At 37.9% G+C, this 20881-nt stretch overlaps 1 protein-coding gene across 3 annotated transcripts in view; it reads left to right on the top strand.

Moving 5' to 3' along the window:
- rap1gap2a (RAP1 GTPase activating protein 2a) overlaps positions 1–20881 on the top strand; it is a 98740-nt gene that overhangs the window by 29539 nt on the left and 48320 nt on the right. The gene's annotated exons all lie outside the window — the stretch shown is intronic.

Genomic DNA, 20881 nt, shown 5'->3' with positions numbered 1-20881 from the left:
TGAAGAATAGGGCTCAGCATGTTGACAATGTGAGACAGTCTCTCGTGGGCTACGGTCATGACAATGGAGTAGCAATACATCAGAGACAGTAGAACATTCCAGGCTATACGAGAGGGCTCGTTGCCATGAGAACGGCAAACATAACGAAAGCTACATTGTCCATCATTAGCTTTGAAAACATCTGGTGCTGATTGACAGCGCTGAAGTTTGACCGTGTGGAGTATTTGGGCTATTCCCTGTTCAGCTGTTTTGGATGCCAGTGGCATTTGGCATTGCTTCGGCTGAGACAGCTTGTGTTATTGTCGCTGGACCCACAGCCACAGATGCTAAATGATTATCACCAACTGTAGAATTATTATTTCTCTTCACCTCCTACTTTTCCATCTCTCGGTTTCTCTCGTTCACGCAAACACACGCCGTTTGCCAAAATCTGTCCGTGCAGTGTTGCGGACTCGTGTAGCCTACGACGATGACTCCTCCACAAATCTGTCTTCAGAAGCAGCTGCCCTCCTCTCCTGACAAATATTTACTACTCTGCCCCCATTGCAACGTTCTGACGGCTCTGATAAGGGCACCATCTGGCAGCTTGATTTTAATGGGGCTTTTAAGGGCCGTAAAGAAGCCTAGAGCCCACTGGGAGGATAGCTCATAGTTCTCTCCTGTCTGAGTAAGAGGGCTAACAGAGACCTCCGGCGGGCCCGAGCGGAGATCTTAAAGGAGCGTTTAAAATTTAGTCCTTTCATGTTTGCTTTTTGTTTTAGTTTTTTTTTTGTTGCCTTGATTGATTTCACTTAAGGGCCAAACGTCCTTGAGATGTGGGCGGTTACAGCGATATTGGATGAATAAATCCCACATAACCCATCTGGGTTGTGACACTCACCGGGTGAACTGTCAGTCAGCTTTTGTTTTGAATTCATCTCGTAGCACCAAGTCTTTTCCTGTTATCCGCGTATCCGTCGAAAACCCGCCGACGTCCAAAAGCCTGGAGACTTACTGCATATACAGTGTGTAGAAAATTAAAAACTACCACAGTGACATGAAAGATAAGAGTGTCAAGGACTCCTTTTATTGATTGAAGTGGTGTCAGGCAGCTTGGAAAAATGAATTTTGATGAGCGTGTGCTGGGCAGTGGCGCCACAGGATGAGTTTCTAAAAGGGATCAGGGCGAGAAAGAAGGATAAAGAAGTGAAGGTGGAGGATGGTGTAGAAAGATTGCTTTTGCTTCATTTGTCTTTGCTCTGGATTCACACTTAAAGCCCTTAAGGTGCAGGCTGGTCATGTGAGCAACCAAAGAGGTCTAAGATTCCTGGAGCGAGAGCTAGCTGTCTGTTAGCATTCCCATTTATTTCAATGGCTTTCACATCTTTAGTTGTTCCTCTTTAAATATATAATCAGTGTTGGGGAGAAACTAGTTACATGTAACGACGTTACATAATTTAATTACAAAATAAATGTAACTGTAATCCGTTACAGTTACTGAGACAAAATGTGTAATTAAATTACACATTAAGTTACTTATGAAAATGTTAACGATTACAAAGATACAACAAGATGTTAACAATGTTACATCTGAAAAGTTCTGTAAAAAGCTAGGTTTTGTTGCTGAGCGATGCTATTCTGATGCTTTGGATTGGTTTTCTTGTTTGAAATTGCAGCGCACCACGTTTGCCAATTACATCAATCCACATTGCCACTGAAAGCTTTCTACAACCTGTTGGAGAGTTGCCACCATGGCGAGTTATAAAATGTGTTCCAGTGCTGTAGATTTAAAAATAATTTCATCCAGAAAAGGGTGCAAATATAACAGTCCAGTGCAAAATATGTTTACCAAGTGATGAAGATTTTTCTGACAGTAATCAGTGATGAGTATTATTGTAAGTTTATCCCAGCCTGGTTTTAAATGATTAACAGTTGAAAACATTCTTTAGAAATTTAGAAAAGTAATGAAAAAAATGACATTATACTTTCATAAAGTAACTAGTCACGCTACCTAGAACATTTTAAATAGGGTAACTTGTGATCTGTAACCTATTACATTTCCAAAGTAACCTTCCCAACACTGTATATAATGGAATGAATATTTGTGATGCATATCAGTAGCAAATTGGTTATTGATCAATATTGGATATCTAAATATCTATTCGCACTGAATATTACAGAAATATTTGCAATATAGATAAATATCTGTATAAGTGTTTTTTTATATCAAGTCAATAAAAAAAATTGTATATCCCTTTTTGTTTCAAAGGAGCTTTAGGCTACAGAATTCATGATGTTAAAGTGAACTATTACATTGTTTTAAAGGATCCTAATATTGTTTTGAAGGTCTCCTAAAACAGGTTTACATGCATCAAAGCTCAAAAAACATTTTATCATTTTATATATATATATATATATATACACACACACATAGCACATCACCACATTGTTGTACACACATAGCACATCACCACATTGTTGTTCCAAACCCATAAGACCTTCGTTCATCTTCTGAACACAAATAAATATATTTTTGATGAAATCTGCAGACTGATCTCATGAAATGGCGTATATATGACACACCAATTCGTATGCCATTTTGGCGTGCTATCAAGACGCATAATCGCTTTTTAGCGTGTTTATCAACGCCGTTTCATTCTATCCCCCTGCACTGCCCTTACCCCTAAACCTACCCATCACACACACACACACACACACACACACACACATGGTGTAATGGTTTTTATACCGTACAAAACGTATTTTCTATCCCCGTACACAGCTCCTGCCCCTAAACCAACCCATCACCGGAAACATTCTTTATTTTTACGTACTTTTGAAAAAACTAATCTAGTTTACAAAAACATAATTTAGTTTATAAATCAATTTACATTGTGGATACACACACACACATAATGGTTTGTTTGGGCGTAGACATTCACGCGGAATCACACGGCGTAGACATTTACATGGAATCACACGGCGTAGACGCGGAATCACAGCGTAGACATTGACGAGGAATCACACGGCGTAGACGTGGAATCACAGCGTAGACATTTACACGGAATCACACGCCGTAGACATTCACACAGAATCAGACGGCATAGACATTTACACGGAATCACACGGCGTAGACGCGGAATCACAGCGTAGACATTTACACGGAATCACACGGCGTAGACGCGGAATCACAGCGTAGACATTTACACGGAATCACACGGCGTAGACGCGGAATCACAGCGTAGACATTCACGCGGAATCACACGGCGTAGACATTCACGCGGAATCACACGCCGTAGACATTCACGCCGAATCACACAGCGTAGACATTCACGCGGAATCACACAGCGTAGACAAGGAATCACACCGTAGACATTGACGAGGAATCACACGGCGTAGACGTGGAATCACAGCGTAGACATTTACACGGAATCACACGCCGTAGACATTCACACAGAATCAGACGGCATAGACATTTACACGGAATCACACGGCGTAGACGCGGAATCACAGCGTAGACATTCACGCGGAATCACACGGCGTAGACATTCACGCGGAATCACACGCCGTAGACATTCACGCGGAATCACACGGCGTAGACATTCACGCGGAATCACACAGCGTAGACAAGGAATCACACCGTAGACATTGACGAGGAATCACACGGCGTAGACGTGGAATCACAGCGTAGACATTTACACGGAATCACACGCCGTAGACATTCACACAGAATCAGACGGCATAGACATTTACACGGAATCACACGGCGTAGACGCGGAATCACAGCGTAGACATTTACACGGAATCACACGGCGTAGACGCGGAATCACAGCGTAGACATTGACGCGGAATCACGCGGCGTAGACATTCACGCGGAATCACGCAGCGTAAACATTCACGCAGAATCACACGCCGTAGACATTCACACAGAATCAGACGGCGTAGACATTCACACGGAAATCAGGTGCCATAGACATTCACGCGGAATCACACGGCGTAGACATTCACGTGAAATCACATGCGTACAGAAAACATTGTATGTATGTTTACGTAAAGTCATGATTTCATGTTCAAATCATAGAGCTTTCTGACCTCATAGACCACAATTTATTTAACACTTTCAAGGCCCAGAGAGATATTAAAAACATTGTTAAAATAGTCCATGTGACTCTAGTGGTTCAGCCTTCATTTTATGAAGCAATGAAAATACTTTTTGTATGCAAACCAAAATAGAGACTTTATTCAACAATTTGTTCTAGCCTGTGTCAGTCTCCTATGCAGTTAACGCTGTAAATACAGTACGTCATCATCACACACATGCGTCGTGCAGCCTTAGGACTCGAAAGCGCTGCACTGCTTACAACGGAAACTGCATAGGAGACCCTAAAAGTCACATTTAGCAGAGTTGGACGTACATTTTCATTTTGCAAACATTAAAGCAATCCAGCAGTTGAGATTTGCAGTAAAGTATATTCAAATTTCCCCTATATGAGTATACTAACTTAACTTTATATAATGATAAACAATATATAATATAAAGTTATATAACTTTACTCACTGAGAACACTTTCTGCTCATGAAAGAAAGGGCATGTTCTGAGAACTGCTGCTGTCACTTCCACAGCAGGTTTGTTACACTTCACCAAGACGTTTCTTCTTCTGGGAGTCCCTAGAGATTATTCTGCATTGGAGAATGCAGGAAATTCATTGATTTCTCTAGGAATGAATGGCCTGTAATCATTCGTGCAGATATAATAATAATGTTGAATCTTTAAAGGGGAGGTAAGTGTTTTTTCAGAAATGCTTTAGAAATGTGACTCAGGCTGAGTACCATAAAAAAAACTGATTGCCGATCAGCAGTAAGAGGCGTGTCTACTAATATCGGGGGGGAAGAGAGCTCTCAGTGCACGTCTTAATTCAAAAGACAAGACACAGGATGGACATTAGCTAAGCAATGACAGAAAGAGAGATGGCAGATAAAGAACTAATGTAGAAGATGTCTGTGGAACAAAAGAAGGCTTACGATCAGGCAAGAAGCATCGACTTACCAGCGCTGGAGAGAACTCAAGGATTGAAGGCCGAGGTTGCTTTATTTGTTCTCGATAGGATAGGCGAGTAACATTGATTTAGTTTTGTTTCATAGAACTAATATATGCTGGCTTTTGCTTGAATATACTTGTGTGTTATGTTCACTTGTTGTTCCATTTGCGATTGTATCTTCGTTCACTTCAGTGATGATAAAGACCCATAGACCCATAATAATCGGAGATAAAATGGTCTGTGGCTCTACCATTGAAAAAAGACGTAATGGCTAACTTGGATCACGTGTGCCTTGATAACCAATCACATTACAGCCTAGACGTCGTTGAACTTCGAATGTTTTGAAAAGTTTGAAAGTTGTGTGACAGTCAATCACTGTTTTTTCGGGATACCATGGAAATTATTTAGAAGTGCCGTGAATCATACCTGTCACGCAATTGTCAGAATTTTTCTCTGGTATAAACTTTAAAAATAGATAAATTCAAAACAAATGTTTAAGAGCAACAATGTTGAAGATTAGTCGATGGGCTGTCGATTCATCAAATGATTAGCGGTGTATTCAGCATATTGAAGCCTCTCCTCCATTAATATTCATTAAAAACGGCCTCTTCTCTCCTTACCTACGGCAATGTTACGCTTTTTCCGGCTAAGGTTGCAGGCTTGCCTTCAAGTGGCTTTGCCCATATTCAAAAGTTCAGGGCACGAAGAGATGTTGTGGGCACAAATCCTAATGTATTATATCCATTCGGCAGTTTTTAATAAACACATTTCAGTTTTAAATTTCAGTTATTGTGCGCACGATGCTTTTTCATAGTCCTCTCTATTCCACATAATTTAAAAACTTAAATAAAATACAGCTAGACAAAGCAATTCTATGCAAATCCACAGACCTTTATCTACAGATCAAGTAATAATGGGTACATTAAATAATCTCGGAGAGAGTTTTACTGTGCTGACTGTCGTAACCGAACGTGACTTGCTGTTTGAATGCTGAATGGAGAATGACTGTAGCTGCAGCAGAGGAAAACTTTCCATAACCTTTGATTTTACATTGTAAATATTCCTCTGTCCTACACATTATGCTATTGAATGGCTTCGGAAGACTTGGCATATAGTACAGGCAAGTGCTTTATAATGCATTTTGCCTTTTGTGGAACTTATCTGTAACAACCATGTGTTCTCACAGTATCAAATTTGGGTCAGTCCCATCTGACCGATACCTGACTGGGATTTTCGGAACCGATATCGATGCTGTATATTGGATCGGTGCATCCCTTAAAAACACAGGCAAATCGTTCAACAGAAGGGTTGAGAAGACCAAGGTTGCATAAAGTCTAAAAAGTCTCCTTTTCAATGAGATACAACACAAGAAACACAGGATGTGCTCAAAATTTTTATCATATCTGCTAAATTGACTCTGACCTCTGTTGTCCTCTTCTTCCTTTTCTCTTTGTTCCTGCTTTCTCAATCTCTCTCACTCTGTCTTTTTACATAAGATATGCATGAAAAGAGGACCTGCAGCTGGATTCAGTTTGCCTCATATCTACACTCATAAATGACTTTAGAGAAATCTATTAAAACTAAGGCTGGTGACTGCTTTCTACCTGCGTCACAGATCAAAGAGAGAGAATCAGATGGCTTCCTTGTGTATTTCTTGTTTGTAGCTATTATTGCCATGTTACTTTTCAACACCTCACAGCTGTAGTATTGGTATAATTCTCTGTATATCATATCGATTGCCTCATATTTACTCCTCTCCTATCAGTCTATCCTGTTGTTCTTCCTCTCTTCCAGCAGGCATCCGCCCTTCTCTGAGGGGAATCGGGGCAGGGGCTAAACAATTGTAAGACCAAGCTTTGTCAACCCTCTCCACAAACAGAAGGATGGGACCAAATTGATTTATGACTCAAATTAAATAAATGACATTTGCAGCAGAAGAGGAAGAAAGGGTTTGGGAGGAGGAGGAGGAGGTGGAGGAGGAGAGGGGGAGATCAGTCTGGGTCTGGTTCACTGGACGCATCATGGCGGAGAAAAAAAAAAGAAGAATGTTCTCTCTGACCAAGAGAAAAAAAGTAAAAGAGGGGAAAGTATTGGACAGAGATTAGATGCAGAAGTCTTTTTAATACTCAGGCAAATCTGTGCATTCACTGAAAGAATCTTATTTTGATAGAGCCGCGTAGAACAATGGTGCACTCCGTGTCTCTTGAGCCAAATTAATTGGAGATGATAACCTGCTTTTCCAGCACGGAAGGGCAGCTAAGCAATTAGTTGCTGCATAAAGATGAGCAAACGTCAGTCGTAGCACATTTCAGAGACCATCTTTTATATATGCTCAAAAATGTTATTAATGAATTCACAGCACATTGATTTCAGTGACAGATTGTGCTATTTGCCTTTGAGAGAAATTATTGAAAACCGTTCAACAAACAAAATCATTAAACCAAACAGGTTTAGTCTAAAGGATATGTAGTAACATATCCTTTGAAATGTCTCTCTCTTTCCACTGATGCCACTGATAACCGATAATGTTAACTATAGGGATGCACCTATGTATTTACCTATATATCTTAAAGGGTTAGTTCACCCAAAAATGAAATTGATGTCATTAATGACTCACCCTAATGTCGTTCCGCACCCCTAAGACCTCCGTTCATCTTTGGAACATAGTTTAAGATATTTTATATTAAAGGACAACTCCAGTGAGAAATGATCCTAGGGGTAATTAACAGATGGTTACAGAGTAGATCGTTCTCTGGGATGCGTTTTCATGAAAATCCAATGTAAAGAGTTTTATCTCTAAAAACAGATTAGCTTATAACACTTGTCTATGGGGCACAGGGTAGTAAAATTAAATCGCTAGTTAATACCACTAACAAGGCTCAAAATAGCCTCACACTAACACAGTAGCATAATGAGAGTCCCTACATGCAAACCGAAGCATTGAGAACTTTGTAAGTGTACAAACAGTTTAATAAGAAGATACTTTATAAACAGAGTGCATTACGCGTTCACGGACAGGCACCATCTTGGAAAACAGTCTTGAAGAATCGATCCACGAGCGCTGTTCTAAGTGAGCTGGTCGATAGGAATTAAGTTTGTGAAAACTATTAACATGGACATTTTTATTTATTTATTTCCTCTGTTGTGTTCAGTGTTTTCTTCCGGAAACAACGGACCATATGAGATTCCAAGTCACAGTTCATCACTTAACAGAGCGCTCGTGGCTTGCTGAGTCGAGACTGTTTTCCAAGATGGCGCCTGTCCGTGAACGCGTAATGCACTGTGTTTATAAAGTATCTTCTTATTAAACTGTTTGTAGACTTAAAAAGTTATCAGTGCTTCGGTTTGCATGTAGGGATCCTCATTATGCTACCGTGTGTCAGGCTATTTTAAGCCTTGTTAGTGGTATTAACTAGCGATTTAATTTCACTAACCTGTGCCCCATAGACTAGCGTTATAAACTAATCTGTTTTTAGAGATTAAACTCTTTACATTCGGTTTTCATGAAAACACAACCCAGAGAACAATCTACTCTGTAACCATCTGTTAATTAAACCTAGGTAAATTTCTCACCGGAGTTGTCCTTTAAGTCTATAGCCCTATTCGGACTGGATTAGATTAACATGGGGACATGGGGGTAAAGTCATTTTACCTCAGGACGTCTGTAATATTAATGGCCAATTCGCACGGGATAAGACATCTCAGTAAAACTAGCAGAAGTGGGAGGAGTAACTCGCTTTACGCACCTCCTTGACGTCATGTGCGTATGACGTTACCGTTATAATGTGAGCAAACACAACCTGAGCGCCAGTCTGAACTCCGTCTCCAATATATATGTGTTTTAATAAACAGTTAGGTCCAGTCTAACGATTATGATTGGATTATGTTGGTAATAGACACTTTCCTAGAGCTAAAATGTGTTGTGCCTCTAATAAGTGCTTTTGATCTTCTTTTTGCTTTAAATGATATGCGGAAAATACTGGACATTTTCCACAGATTTGTCCCACCACCTACAACGCAACCGAATGCTTCAAGCGCCTCCAAGGTCGCAAAATGCGCTTTTTTTAACTTTTAAACAGGAAATGACGGAATTTTACCATACATTTTTACAGCGGGTCTATTCGAACGGGATTAGTATTACCTGAGGTAATTTTTCCGGACCTTTTTACAGAAGGTAAAAGTCTCGGTAATCTTTACTGACATTGTCCGTAATGATTACCGAGATGGCACATTCGGACGGGACTAAAATCACCGAGAACCTCTGGTAATAATTACTTTACCCCCACGTCCCCATGTTAAACTAATCCAGTCCGAATAGGGCTTAAGAGTGTATGCAAGTGTATGCACACTATACTGTCCATGTCCAGAAAGGAAATAAATAAACATCCTTAAAGTAGTCCATATGTGACATCAGTTAATTAATTAGAAGCATCGAAAATACATTTTGGTCCAAAAATAACAAAAACTTGCATCACAGCGAATCATCTGCCTCCATCTATACCTATCCTCTGTATCCTCTTCTCTCAGACCGACTACCTTCATGTCCTCCTTCTATATAGTGTAAATAAAATATATTGCTATTTTCAATTTGTGTAAATATAATTTATTGCTAAGAAAATATGCTATTTATTTTCACTTATTGCAAATAGCCACTGCCTTCAGATAATGACACAATGTATAACCAATAAAAAGCATGCTGATATTTTTTCAATCGAAACAGAATAATTGGTCAAGCATGGAAAGCATGTAACAGCCCACGTTGTCTTCAAATAACCCAGCACTGAATCTAGCGGACTGTGGGAGTTTTCATAGTTCAAAATGAGTAAGAGAAGTGGTTGTAGTAAATGCAAATGAAATGGAGGAGAGGACTGTTGTCTGTGTTTTTTTTCTACAAGACATTGTCCTCAGAGGCCTCTGAATTCTTAATCCAGGCCTGCTTATGCTCACAAAAGCTGCATTTATTTGATCAAAATACAGTAAAAAACAGCAATAATGTGAAATATTATTTCCTTTTAAAATATAAATAATTTTTTTCAGAAATTATTCTGATTTGTTGGTCAAGAATAAAGACCATTTTTTCAGAATTCTTTGATTGATCGAAACTTTAAAAGAACAGCATTTATTTGGAAGACAAATATTTTATAACTGTAAAAGTTGTTACGTCACAACTTATTAAATTTAGAGCATCCTTGCTGACTCAAATTTTGAATGGTAGGGTGCTGAAATTGAAAATGAAGTTGAGAGTCAGGAAACATTAGCCTGACAAGCCAGACCCACATCAAGATGTTTGGTCTGGAAACTCACCATTGACAGCTCAATCCGAAAGGCGTGATAAACGGTTGTCTTTCAAACTCCCTCTGCACGCGATTGGATAGCGCTACAACCAACCAGAGCAACGAAGAAGGTGAAGCAGAGCTAGTTGACAGATTAAACTTTCGCCGTATCCAGACGGCAAAACTCCAAATACATCTTCCCTTCTTACGAATGACTTCAGTGCCGTTCTTTGTTCTTTTCTCAAAGAAAAGCTTAACTCCAAGCCTTCCAGAGTCGCGGCCAAAGCCGATTCGAAAGACCGCCGTTCGCCAGTTTCTGTGTTTACTAGAAGAAGCACGCGGAACCTCCGCAACTCGACCGTCATTAAGAGAAGCCCGCCCACCGACTCTATACACGATGTGATTGGCCTGACCAGAGTTTGGTCACAAAGACTCACAAGTCTATGGAGAGTTTCTACACTCGCTGCAAATTAGATTTGCTGCCGCTAGGGCACGTCCATATTTCTAGGCTAAGATAGATTTTCCCTTTGAAATCGGCTACATTTTGCTTTTAACAGTGTTATTCAAATTGAAGTGCTATTAAAGTGTTTGATGATGAAAGAGGTCATCCAGATGTCAAAAAAGTGTGAACAAAAACAAAAAACAGAAAAGTTTCTATTACCTTAATTCCACATACCTTCATATATCTGTCATAATCCTCAATTGGATGCTCATTTATAGGATAATACTCACTAACCAAGTTCCATGTCACAGATCTATCTCTTCTAAGACATTCAGTACTTCTATAAGTGAAAGATTTGTCATGTTAACCTCCAGGCAACCTGTCATATTGTCTATCCACAGGGTGCAGACATTTGCAAATGATAGATGATCTGCCGGCCAGTGTCCCGGATGCCCTGTGTCGGAGCAGAGAGGTCTTAATAATTACAGTGATGATTTCTATTTCAGAGATGAAGTTAGAAACTGCCATGAAATGATGAGGTGTGAGAATGAGATTCTTGAGCTCCTGAGTTCAGTGCAGAGCGGTGTGGGAAAAACACAGCTCCTCGGGGGTTTGTCTGGAAGCTAATAGACGTCAGATGAGAGTTTTTTGTTTCTCAGGTTTGAATCTTTGTGACGTTGTAGCATGAGCCAAGAGGGATCAGTTTCAGGATGTTGCTCACCGTACCTTAGCCTAGTAGGACTGCAGATCTTCTGTCAAATGAAATTAATTTCTTATAAATGTTTTTAAGAGATCAAGAAACAATAAAAGTGCTCTTTGTTTTCATAGTTATAGTTATTATTTTTAATATAGGTTTGCAGCATTGTTTTGAGATGTTTTTGATGTCTGATACTGTAGATTGAGGCTTAAAATGGGCAACCAGCTACACAGATTTAGTAAATGAAGCCTTTGACACCTTTTTGACACTAATTCTGTCTCGAAATTTCTCTGTAGAAGTTATCGCGCCAGATATCAATGACATTTGCAAAGGTCGTGCTCAAGTCGAGCTTTAATTTCCATAACATTTGCATTTTCTCAATTACACTTTTGGACCAAAGTGACTGTGCAAACAGTCAACTGGTGTAGCAAGTACAATTAAAGAAAGCATACTGAGGCAAAGCCGTAGAGAACGAAGAAGACCGTCATTCAGATATTAACTTTATGTCCGCTGTTCTTAGAACAGAGGAAAATTACCTTATCTTTATTAACCTTCAAAGTAATAACATAAGTGCAGTGTCGACAGTACTCTAGGGCAACCCAACAAAAAATATATGATGCATTAGAGAGATATTAGACTCAAGATTAATTAAAATTAATTTCAAAAAATGATATTTTAAGTGTCATAACAGTAAATGTGATCACATGTCAGGACCTTACTGTTCACACTTGTCTGTACATTGTTATACGTAATTCCAAATGCACTGCACTTTGAACTAACCTTACCTGTTAATAATAGCATTTCAATCTTTAATATCTTTTAAAGCTCTGTTCGAAAACTGCAATTGCTGTTATTCACGGAATGATCACCTTTATGTAAGTTGTGCCTTGGCACAGCTCGGAGGAATCCAATGTTTTGAGGAGAATGTATGGCTGTCAGTCACTGTGCCGGTGTGTCATTTGAAATCACAGACTCTAGCCTACTGTTTCAAAGTATGTCCGACATTTAAATACCAATCTGAACAAGTAAGTAGCTAACATCCACTTTTGTTCTAACCAAGGGGAAAAAGCATTGCAATAAATCGCGATGATTAATCTAACTATCATTTATTCACTTCAAACCGTGTAAATTTTACTTTTTCAAATTGTTAATGTTGCGTGACTACATTTAATGTGTTTTATTGCTACCTGTAGTTCAGTTTCCATTTTTGTTCAGTCTAATTTCTAATCGTCATATGCCAACACATTAATGTGGAGTAGAGGTGAACTGCTCCCTCTCATAGCTAGCTTAAAATAATTTATGTTTACCATAATTTACATCGCAAAACGAGAAAGGCACAACCAAGAAAACTCTGTAACTGTATGAATTAAGCGAACAAGTGTGCTACTGTTACATCGCTTATTTCAACTACTAAAAAGTCTTACCTGTCCAGCAGAAAAAAAGTTCACACCACCTTTAAAAAGCCCTTATAACCCCTTAATTATCACCGTCCCACTTTATAATCAAAATCTTTTCTAATCTTGACAAAACACATATCATTGGAAAGGTCTGAGTCTCAAGGTTCCATATTTGACTGTTTCATGATGGAAGTGATATTTGGACCTAAAAAAAAAAACAATCAATTAAATGACACCCGGTGGCTATTTTTGGTATAGCGCCTAAACAAAATCTCATGGGGACTAAAAAATATTAAGTACTGTATTTTTCATTTTCAGTACATTTAAAATTCCATATCTTTTTAATTCTTTCATATTTTGAAATGCTTTCACTTCAGCAATAATCTGCTTATTGTCTTGTTTAAATTTAAGACCAAACTTGTTTTCGCATCGGCACGGTTGAAGTCTCTTTTTTTCTATAGCTACTCTGAAGACGTGTGCATTTTACAATGGTTGACTCTCCAGTTGTCACTGGTGATTGTCATTTAAACCTTTCTAGATCCGCCAACACATTGATAAGTTTAATTATATCAATTGCTGGGAGAAAAGGCTATAAATCTCCACCTCCACATCCTCACACGCAATATAGCCTGCTAGCCAAGACAAGTTATTTATGTGTGCAGATGTGACGCAATTACACAAAGATGTGCTTGAATTTCCAGCGGAAATCCACCAGTACCTGGAATTAAAAACATTATTACAAGCTTACTGTTGTAAATTGTGCTTAGGTAAGCAGATACTTTGGACACTGGGTGGTTATGTACTTGCTCAAAAAAAAAAATATTATTTTTTGGATACTTTTTAACCCAAAAAAGTTACAGAAGCCAGCTTTAACAAAGATATTAAGTGAAAACACTAATGCTCTGTAGTGTATATATTATTAAAATCTACCTTAAAAAACATTCATTCATTGTGACATGATCCACAAAGATTTAAAGGATGGTTCTAAATCATGTTTGAAAAAAACACCGTCGTAAATTGAGTGCCTGGCCTTGGAAACGCATTGCACTGGAGGGTTGTCATCATGGCAGAATGACATACCTCACCTTGTTTAACACATTCACTCTGATAAAAACAAAAAAAAATGCCCTTTAAGAAACATGCTAGTGTCTTTCCTTAGGTTTCAGTTTCCAGCTGAAATGAACACTAGAAGCAGTACATTTTAAACAAGCTTTATTCCTTTATTTTCACACAAATGATGATTATGATGGCAGACTGTTAATTTAAGGACATAATTATCTTCACATGGTTCCTTGCACAAAACTATGTTATGACTAATGTTTTTACCATACTGCATGATTTGCAAACTAATACTTTTGACATTTATGTAAACTAAACTTTTGACATTTGCATCATAAACAGCTCCATATGTTTGGCTTTTCTAGTAAACTTGCTCTGTAGCTCACCTGGTAAAGCAGTGCATTTGTTACGTGGAGCGCTCACGTCTCACATTTGCTTTTGTTAACATTATTTCTTAGGTTTAGGGTAGGATATTAGGGTAGAGTATTAATGTAGGTGGTATGTTATTTTCATGCAAAAATAAAATCAATTTCTCCCCCTTATGCTGTTCCAAACCCATAAGACCTTCGTTCAACTTTGTTTAACACAAATTAAAATATTTTTTGATGAAATCTGAGAGCTTTCGGATCCACACATAGACTGAGGCCCTGAAAGGTAATAAAGACATTGTTAAAATAGTCCATGGGTCTCCAGTGGTTCAACCTTAATGTTATGAAGCGACAATAATACTTTTTGTACACAAAACCCCCCACAAAATAACTACTTTATTCAACAATTTTTTTCTCTTCCATGTCAGTTTTTGTTACTGTTCACATGCATGTGGTGCTGATGCAGGAGCAGGCCAATAATAATATAGAACCCTGAAGTGCTGCACTGTTTACAACGTGAACACGTCAGATACTGACAATTGTTAAATAAAGTCATTCTTTTTATTTATTTTTTGCGCACAAATGTATTCTCGCCGTTTCATCTCAGATTTCATCAAAAATATCTTAATTTGTGTTCCGAAGATGAACGAAGGTCTTACAGATTTGGAACGACATGAGGGTGATGAATTAATGACAGAAATCTTATTTTTGGGTGAACTAACCCTTTAACATTTTAATGCTTTTCACCAGGCATTTAATTTCGGAACTGCCATAATATAAACTACACCTATTATACTGTGTATATATATATATATATATATATATATATATATATATATATATATATATATATATATGTATATATGTGTGTGTGTGTGTGTGTGTGTGTTTTGTGTAAAATTAGCACCATCCACTGGACCTTTCACTTTAAATTGTTGTTAATGTAATATTAACGGAATATAATTTTGCAGAAATGTCGCTTTAGGCACAAATTTTCAGTGAATAACTGGGTTGGTTACTTTCCTAGACAGCATTTCTAATTTATATTCAAGTTTTTTTTTAAAGTATATATATATATATATATATATATATATATATATATATATATATATATATATATATATATATATATATATATATATATATATATGTATATATATATATATATATATATATATGTATATATATATATATATATATATATATATATATGTATATATATATATATATATATATATGTATATATATATATATATTTTTTTTTTTAATTATTTAAACTTTATTTCAATTAATGAAAATTAATTGTAATAGTTTATTAGTTAACGATAACAACACTGCCACAGATGCTTTCATCTTTAAATCAATATTTCATGTCCATTTACTTAGCATTTAGTATTTATTTAGTACGTAACCATGAAATAATCTGGATATTGTACAGTCAGCTGGGCATTATCATAAAAATAAACCTGCCAACCTGCCCAAGTTTATTTTGCGATAATGAGCAGCTGACTATTTCCCTTTACTTGCGTTTAGCACTGACAAACAGAATTCAACATTATTTTCACTTTATTATGTCTTCCAGTTTAAATATTGCTTATTTGGTATTTAACAGGGCTAATTGGTCCTTTCCAAAGCAATTGACTATGTAGTCTGTGAAAGTGTTGTCTCCCTGGACCAACATAAGGCTGAGATGACCCATTAAAAGACACCATGGTAAAAGAGTTCTCAGTACTATCCAATTACCCGATCACTCTTACCTGTCCCAATACCTGTAAGCATTTAGTTTCAGCTTTTTTTTATTTATTGAATTTGGTAGGCTCTAACTCTGCATCATTGTCACACAGATGCTTTTGTTCCCATCAAGCTAATTATATCAGTAAGATGGTCCATGAGTAGGTGTGTGTGTAAGCGGCTGCCAGTGTGTGTGTGTTTCAGAGATTGTGAATGACCCTATCTTTTTGTATGAGAGCCTGTGTGTTAGTGTGAAAGTGTATAAACACACACTGATATAGAGTTGTGCTCATTAAGGAGCTCTGGCTTGACTGGGCTTGGCTCCAGGGCCACATGTTTCTCCTGTGCGGTGCTCGGCTATTTCTGTCTGCAGTGTTTGGCTTGGATTTATACTCAGCTGCTCTCTCAGTCACCTTGTCTTTTCTTGTCTCATTCTTCATACAACGTCAATGCATTTCTATCTTGTCTGGCTAATAGACCTATCTACTGTACTCTCGTTTTGATAAATTTAGTGTGTGTGAGCTTGAGACAGAAACTGGATTGATGGAAAACTTAAAACCTTGTGTTCCAGTAGTCTGGTTCAGTGTTAGTCACCTTCACTTTCTTTTTAAAACAGGGTTTTAAACCATAAAATAGTAATAATAATTCTGAATGAAACAATGTTGAGTGGGAAATAATGTGTATGCAAAACATTGTGTGCTAGGAGGATATTATTGGATATCATTATTTGTGCTTAGATATTGACTAATGTTATTTATGCGACGATTGACATATCATGAATGCTAAGATATTGGATAATTATGTATGCTAGGATACAAATCAGATTACAAAAAAGTTGGCATTGTACAAATTGTGAATTTAAAAAAAGTATATTTTATTTCCAATAGAATATCGGTAACATATCAAATGTTGAAAGTGAGACATTTTGAAATGCCATGCCAAATATTGGCTCATTTGGGATTTCATGAGAGCTACACATTCCCAAAAAGTTGGGACAGGTAGCAATAAGAGGCCGGAAAAGTTAAATGTACATATTAGGAACAGTAAATTGGTAAATTGGCAAGTTATCATCGTCTACAGTGCATGATATCATCCAAAGAGTCAGAGAATCGGGAACAATCTCTGTGCGTAAGGGTCAAGGCTGGAAAACATACTGGATGTCTGTGACCTTCGGGCCCTTAGACGGCACTGCATCACATACAGGACTGCTACTGTAATGGACATCTCAACATGGGCTCAGGAATACTTCCAGAAAACATTGTCTGTGAACACAACCCACCGTGCCATTCACCATTGCCGGCTAAAACTCTATAGGTCTAAAAAGAAGCCATATCTAAACATGATCCAGAAGTGCAGGCGTTTTCTCTGGGCCAAGGCTTATTTAAAATGGACTGTAGCAAAGTGGAAAAGTTCTGTGGTCAGACGAATCAAAATTTGAAGTTCTTTGTGGAAACCTGGGAAGCCATGTCATGCGGACTAAAGAGGACAAGGACAACCCAAGTTGGTATAAGCGCTCAGTTTAGAAGCCTGCATCTCTGATGGTACTGGGTTGCATAAGTGCGTGTGGCATGGGTAGCTTACACATCTGGAAAGGCACGATCAATGCTGAAAGGTATATCCAAGTTCTAGAACAACATATGCTCCCATCCAGACGTCGTCTCTTTCAGGGAAGACTTTGCATTTTCCCCCATGACAATGTCAGACCCCATACTGCATCAATTACAACATCATGGCTGTGTTGAAGAAGGATCCGGGTACTGAAATGGCCAGCCTACAGTCCAGATCTTTCACCCAAAGAAAACATTTGGCCCATCATAAAGAAGAAGATGAATCAAAGAAGACCTTAGACAGTTGAGCAAACTAAAAGCAACTTGTCTCGTCAGTCCCCAGATGTTTACAGACTGTTATAAAAAGAAGAGGGGATGCCACACAGTGGTAAACATGGCCATGTCCCAACTTTTTGGAGATGTGTTGATGCCATGAAATTTGAAACTTCACATCATTGCATTCTGTATTGATTCACAAATTGTACAGTGTCCCAGCTTTTTTGGAATCGGGTTTGTATTATTGGCTAATATTGTTTATGCTAGGAAATTATTGTCAAATGTTATATATATATATATATATATATATATATATATATATATATATATATATATATATATATATATATATATATATATATATATATACACATATATACAGTATGTATGCTGTGGGATATTGACTAATAAAGCTAAAATATTGGTTAAAGTTATTTATGCTACAATAGCCTATTATTAGCTAATGTTAATTATGCTAGGACATTATTGGCTAATATTGTTTATGCATTATTGGCTAATATTATTTAGGATAAGGTAATTCTTTCTAACATTCTTTATGCTCAGATTTTATTGTCTAATTAGCCTAATTGTACCTTTGTTTTTCTCCGCCTACATTATCTTGTTTACTTCAGCGGAACAGATAAGTTTTGTCACGTCTAGAAAAAAGTTAATTAACATTGCTTTTAGCAAACAATAGAAATATGTTATATGATATAGCCATGTAATTGACAAGTTCGATTTTACTTTGAGTTTTCTCACCTCAGCAGAACCGAAGCTTTTATTTCAGAAACAGTGAAGCTTTCTACTGAGTTCCAGGGTTTGATTTCGTGTTTGAGCTTCATGTTAGCATGCGTGTGTGTCATCACAGGTGTCGAGTTTTCAGATGATCATTGCTCTGTTGCAGGTTATTTGATGTAACGTGCCACCATTCTTTTGTCACTGTAGATGTTTCTGGGGCCATACATCCCCTTGTGAGTGGCCAAAGTGTGTTTTTGCACATGAAGGAAGAAGACCACTGGGATGTCATGTGAAGTGCAGTGAAACGTGTGAGGGATGGTTGCTGTGAGCTACTGTACAGATGTTTGGAAGGGAAGAATTTGTGATTTCCTATAGGGTATTTACACTATATGTGTGTGTGTGTGATATGCTGAGGGACAGTGGGAGTCATGTTTATGTGTGTAAGGAGATGAGGGAGTGGAAGAGGGGGATGTGTTTGCTCATGCATTTGTGTTTGTGTCTCTCTGAGGGGTTCAGCCTGGAGCTTCATGGATTTTTGTTGAAAGGCGGCTCACTTTGTGTCCATTCTGAATCTCTCGCTCTCCACCGAACTCTTTTAACAGCTCAGCCGAGAGGAAAAGATTCACCTTCCCTACTAGACACCTCACACATTCGTTTCGCAGTACCTCTCCTCAGATACAAGATACCACATCTCTCCCATTGATCACATGACTCGGTTTGCTTGTCAACCTGCCCCTTCCCCAGAGGAAGCTCAGGGTTGCCGTGGGGATGAGGATCCTGGTGGCAGATTTGGAGAATCTGAAGCAACGTTACCATGGCAGAGCCTGAGTCTGGGGAAGGGGTACATGGGCTTTTTGAAGCACTTGTTGTTGCAGCTGCTTGCTTGTTTTTGTCTTATTCTTAGCTGAATTTTTCATTAACATTTTTCTTTCTTTTTTTTGCAATTATGAGAGAGCAGTATCATACTACATATAACAAAGCAATATATGCTTCATATTTTAGCTGGTAAGCTTTGAAGTTCAGCATAAGTCTTTTCAATATATGTTAAGGGACACATCTTAATTTTAACAACCCAGTTTACTTAAGTTATTGAACATACGTCAAAAGTTTGTGGTTAGGAAGATATTTTTGAAAGAAGAATTTAGCCCTGTGTTGAAGGAACTGAATTGAAAAATAACAGTGTTTGGTGACGTCAGTCGATAAGTAAAGTTGTTTTACAGGCATAGCAGTTCTATAATGAAAGATTATTAATGTAAATGTTTTTATTTGAACAGTGTGTGACCAAGACAAGAAATGCATTAAAGTAAGTAATAGGAAAGTCAATTTTGATTTGATGTCGACTTTAATCCTTATTGATTAAGAGAGGACCAGCTGGCCACTGTTTTCATTTTAACTTTCATTTTAGTTGTCAGAGAACCATCTGTTTTTGTAGACATGGGCAGTTAATCTTTTGTAAACAGAACAACAAACCTGGGTGGGTTATGTCCATTATTAGACACAAAGAGTTCATCTGACTACAAGCTTTTGGCAACCAGTGTTGATGTTGGGTGTTAATGACTAACCATCATCCCAATTTATACAATTATTTGTATTATCTTAATAATAATATATTTTATTTGTGGTGCCATGAAGTGCCAAGAGCTCAAAAAAATGTCAAAACAGAACCTCTAGGGGTTCCTGCACCTGCTGAGCTACTGCCACTGAGATGAATGGAAATGCTAACGGATAGCCTTCTCCAGGTATTAGAGACCTCCTTGGGGCAATTGCTCAGCAGGCCCATGCATTAATCCGTCAATGAGCGAGATATGCATGAAAAGAGTCCGACCCTGCACACTAGGCAGACAGCAGAAGAGGGAGTAACTTCCTGCAGTGGGAAAAGGCAAACAGAAAGAGAAGATGAAAGACAAACAGAGACAGGAGAGAAAAACGAAGAACAGGTCAGACAAGATGCTGGAGGGAGCAAACCGCAACACGCACCTTTAGTCGGACCGTGGATCACGCAAACATGCAGACACAAAATACTGGAATGTAATGGAAATTCTTACTTTGGTATTGGAGGAAGTTCACTAATATACCTGAATATACATTGTACCTGAATGTTCTGAAAGCCTTTTTTTGTAATGATAAGAAATGCCATAGAACATAGGAAAAGGGGTCAAGGATGTGTGATAGCGTAATAGAAACTCTTTCAATACTGAACAAAAGGTCACATTGAGATTCAGAAAGATCCAAGATACAATTAAGTCTGACTGTGTTTGGTAGTTGCATGAAGAGGGCAGGAGAGGACAGATTTTTTTTATTTTTTTGACTGAACGAGTGCGGAAAGGTCTGGCAA

The sequence above is a fragment of the Pseudorasbora parva genome, chromosome 8 (assembly GCF_024679245.1).
Source record: "Pseudorasbora parva isolate DD20220531a chromosome 8, ASM2467924v1, whole genome shotgun sequence".
Taxonomy (NCBI): Eukaryota; Metazoa; Chordata; class Actinopteri; order Cypriniformes; family Gobionidae; genus Pseudorasbora; species Pseudorasbora parva.
The sequence above is the reverse complement of the archived record's forward strand: the minus strand, read 5'-3'. Positions and strand labels throughout refer to the sequence as shown.